At 34.3% G+C, this 4,593-nt stretch overlaps 1 long non-coding RNA gene across 1 annotated transcript; it reads right to left on the minus strand.

Moving 5' to 3' along the window:
- Positions 1-1,594: 1,594 nt before the first annotated feature.
- On the minus strand, positions 1,595-4,330 carry LOC132756945 (uncharacterized). Its single transcript, XR_009629389.1, has 2 exons — positions 2,290-4,330; positions 1,595-2,082 (listed from the first exon to the last, which is right to left on the minus strand). It is a non-coding gene; the product is annotated as an uncharacterized LOC132756945 (long non-coding RNA).
- Between the last annotated feature and the right edge of the window lie 263 nt (positions 4,331-4,593).

The following is a 4,593-nucleotide window of genomic DNA, read 5'->3' on the forward strand; positions in this document are numbered from 1 at the left end:
GCAAAGCAGCCATAAGAAAAATTATATATAACAGCTAGCCCGTGCACGTTACACATGTGTTCCAGTGAAGTGGAGATAAAACATAATATTTCATTTATAATTATTGTACATTTTCATGACAAATAAACACTAAGTCAAATAAATGGCTCTGAATTGAAGATTGAATACTGCTCAATCTGATTAGAATTAGCACTAAATAACGCTCCGCATTTAGATCTAACAGTGACCAATAACGAAGTTATTTCTGGTGGTCTTTCACATAGCCAATCATCGGCGAGCTTTCACAATTCTGAAAGCGATGCGGTTTCTAATTTTAACCCTGGGGAAACCAATACTGAGAAGGAAATTGTCACGATTTCGAGAACAAACTTGCCGTTGCCCATATAGCCGACAAATAAACTGGCAAAACAATTTTGCCAATTAAAAATAGTCTCCACTATTTCAAGTTAATTTGTTAAAAAATACTTCAAATATTTTTTTCTAACAAAAATTAACAATTTGTTTAACTTCCACGGATAAAGTTATTTCGATATTTTTTCTAACGCCTATATAAAACCGGTTTCATTGCACGAATAAAATACAGCTTTCTCGGGAAATCCGAATTATAAAGAAGGCGAAACATATACGGTCGTAATCAGATCTACATTACAGAAATAGGTAGATCTGAACTTTTAGTCAGATTGGAATACTGCTTAACTTAGCTACGTGCTAAGATTGAGGAATATGTTGCCATTTCCATTATCACTCATGAACATTCTCAATCCAACCGAATATCGATTTCTCTTCCATACTTGTATTTCACCTTTTGTTTTTGATCTGCATGGGACAATACAATACAAAAGAGGATCCGCGTTTTATTTTTTTAATAACGTTTTGAATATTTCATTTTAACTGTATAAAATGTGGCACCATCTCGTTCAAATTAACACATACCAAGATTTTTGTGGTAAGAAGACAGTATTTTATACGGAAATAGAAAACGATTGTTTGAGCAATCAGGTATTCGTGCGATATGATAAAGAAAAATGAGTATCGTCTCGCAAGAAACATTTTATGTATGGGTTTCTTACTAGAATGAGTGTTTTCTACACTATCCAATATAATAATAAAATATTGATCATAACAGTTACGAGAGATAATAAAACTGGACCATCTTTTTCACGACGAAGGTCACAAAAAATCACGTTGTGTATTATCAAGTATTATAACATAAAATTTGATTGTATAACGGTATAGTTGCCGATTGGTTTATGGCAAAACGGCATGTAATGTAGGTAGAAGTAAATATTCGTTACACAGATTGGCAAAGCAAATTCCAAGTTTAAACGGAGTGACATATTTCACAAGAAATCAAAAGACTTAATTATTCATAGACCTTCTGTAGTTGTAGTTGTTTTATAACTGAGTTCTTCACGATGACTCTTTTTGTCATACAATTCCTATCTTATAGTTTTTTTAACATATAGTCTGGATGGAATTACAATAATGATAAACGTGTGTGTTTGTGTTATAACTCAATACTTATTGTTTTCTCTGTCTTTTCTGTCTTTTTCAATCAGTAACTGGTTTTGAAATGGAAACGAAAAACATCGGATACGTATAAGAATCATATTGTTACAATATTCATACTTACAAAGAAATCTTGTAATACAACACAGTAATCTAAATCATGAAAACAAAAATGATGTGTCATCCATTTATACACATGTATTAATATGTTTGCATTTCAATCCGAGGATGTAGTCACTTCCGTCCAATCAGACCTGACAACTGGGAGATCGCAGTTGAATTTGTTGCCACCCTGTTTAGAACTTGATTAGATTGACATCGACAACCAGATCCAATTAAGCCACACCTTTTCTTGCCAGACTCTGAAGGAACACTCCTTGCACATCGTCCTAACCCGTCAATGAACGGTGCTGTATCCTTGCAGATTATTCTCCCGGCAACGACGACTTTCTGGCAAAGCTGTCCATTTACACTACAAGTAATACTGACGACAACAAGAAGAATTAGAATGAAACTTTTATTTCTGTGAAGAGGAAAGCCAATCATGTTGCGATTTCTTCTGTTCTTATAAGTCTGGAAAGAAGAAAAAGAATAAATTTGCAGTCAAAATATTTTAACTTGCTTCAAATAAAAGAAAATAAAAATAGTGTAAAATTGTTAACACTAAATTAAACAATAATGAAAGAGCGTTTGTTGTTTTACAATTCGAAAAAGGAAATCGTGGGTATAAATTAGTATGAAATATCATTTTCTCGAAAGAAAACTTAAAATGATACATACATGTTTCCGCAAAACAAACGTAACCGTTGCAATTATTTTCAATTATTTCATAAATAGAACCGTATATTGTTGATAAATCCGTTCATATGAATTAAACGTTAATGACGACATAAGCGATTTCAACATTTTCTCCATATCTTATCATGAATGTCAAGACAAATGTCAAATCCGCTACAATGTTATCTGAATTTTACATTTTAGACTTACCAATCTTTCTGATAATACAGATGATAAAAATATTATTTCAGTGCAAGAGAAAAATATGTCCCAGATATTGAAAAGAAAGATCAACAAGGAAGAGTGGCACGTATCCCCCAACACAGGACTACCAGATAGCATCCCAGCTGAACACCGAACAGGACAGGGCACACGTGCAAAACTCGAACGGGATAAATATTCATAATGGATAGTCTTGACAACTCGATTTTGGAAAATTCATTATGTTAAAGATTGCATTTGTTCTTAAGTGTCTTTTCAGCAGCTTGAAAGTACCTTGCTTGCGTAGCTGGAATATACATGGGGCTGCACTCTGTGAATATGGCTTTGTCTTGTTTATCTATTTTCTCATTTTTTATCTGTAAATAACGTTATTATTGCGGGTATTGTTTTGAAAATGTTATTGAATTAAGTGTAAAGTATTTGTCTAAAATCAGCTCAATCCTTATATGAATCAAGTCGTGTATATATTGGTACCTGGTAACCCGCATAAACGACAGATGACGTACAGATAACGTCTCCATTGTAAGAGACCTAAAAATGAACAATTTTATATTTCAGTGTGACCAGAAATACAATTCCAAATATTTCAAAATCTGTCTCACAGGCAGATAACCAGTTGCACAGCATTATTCAATGATATATGACATACATTGAAGAAAATAATAGTTAGCATGCATTGCTCCTAAAAAAAAGACTGACAGCAATTTATATTTACCCCCATCCAGCCAAAATCACACCTAAAATATACCCATATGGACAATCTTCATGAAGGTGCAGCACACTCCAGAATCCGCCCGATTCCTTTAAAATTATCAATAACACACAGTGCAAGCTATGGCATTTTCAAAAATTACAAATAAAGTGTCTGTCATACGTTAAGATTTTTCACAAAATTTATCTGAAATTTCTTTCTTGCTAGGCGCCAACTGTCAAAACTGAACTTTTTCACCTCCATTCGGAGAGTCAGAAATACTTACAATTAGATAAATACAGAATCCCTTAAGAAAGCCCAACACGGCAAAATTGAAAATGTTGCAGGCTCGGTTTGATTGAGCCTGTTCATGGACGGTACTGGAAAGTGCAAGTTACCGTCCACGCCCCCTAGCACCGGCTTAAGCAGAATTCAACATTTAAACATGAAATAGTAAAATTTTGAATTTAAAAACATCCGCATATGTGTTCATACGGCGGGTATCATGGAACCTTCAATGTGACACTTCCGTGCCATTCCATGGAAAGCGGCGTATGGTCCCAAAGTAATAAAAAGCGTGTGCCCTAAACGAGAAAACAATGGGCGGAACTACATAAAATGGAATTTTGAAAGGGGATCAGAGGTTATGAGGCCTGCATATCACAGATAAGACGTTATAAGACAAGTTTAAAAAGCAGACAACATATCCTAAGGGTGATTCAACATTATTCAAGTAGGAATACAGGAACCACCCAACTAAAAAATGCCGAAAAGTTGAAACTAAAAATACCACAAGCACAACAATAATGTCGTGCTGAACGATCTTCAAGGATCGAAAATATAACATCATTGATTAAATGTACGGGGAGACTTTTTACAGCCGCCACACGGCACAAACAACACGGATGTGATATAAAGCTACCAAAATGCTTAGTTTCGGGTAAAACCCAAAAATACTTCTCATTTTCTACACACAAACAAGAAAGAATACAATGACAGAAAAATATCAGTTTCCAGTACCTTCAAAAGACCATGTCTGAGTTATTAGAAAATTTGACCGGGGCCATCATTCGAATATGTCCCCTGTCCCCATATTCGCCTGTTTACAGATTTAATACTCACAACAGCAGGTTCCGGTTTTCTCTTTTTTCAAGAGCTGTTTGGAAGTTTTTAACGATGCTACTATTCAGCCCCCTTTTTTTATATAATTTTTTTTTTTTGGGTTTTTTGGGGTTTGTTGCACTTTTTGCGTGTTTAAGTGAAACTCCTTCGATGTGCTATGGGCACGGAAATATTGCAAATTTTAAACATCTCTAAAGAACAGACGCAATCAAATTAGAGCCTGTAAATTTCACTTAAAAAAACAAAACATTGTTTTCATTGTTATCGAGGAT

Source organism: Ruditapes philippinarum, unplaced genomic scaffold (genome assembly GCF_026571515.1).
Source record: "Ruditapes philippinarum isolate M1 unplaced genomic scaffold, ASM2657151v2 ctg9572_1_1_1_1, whole genome shotgun sequence".
Taxonomy (NCBI): Eukaryota; Metazoa; Mollusca; class Bivalvia; order Venerida; family Veneridae; genus Ruditapes; species Ruditapes philippinarum.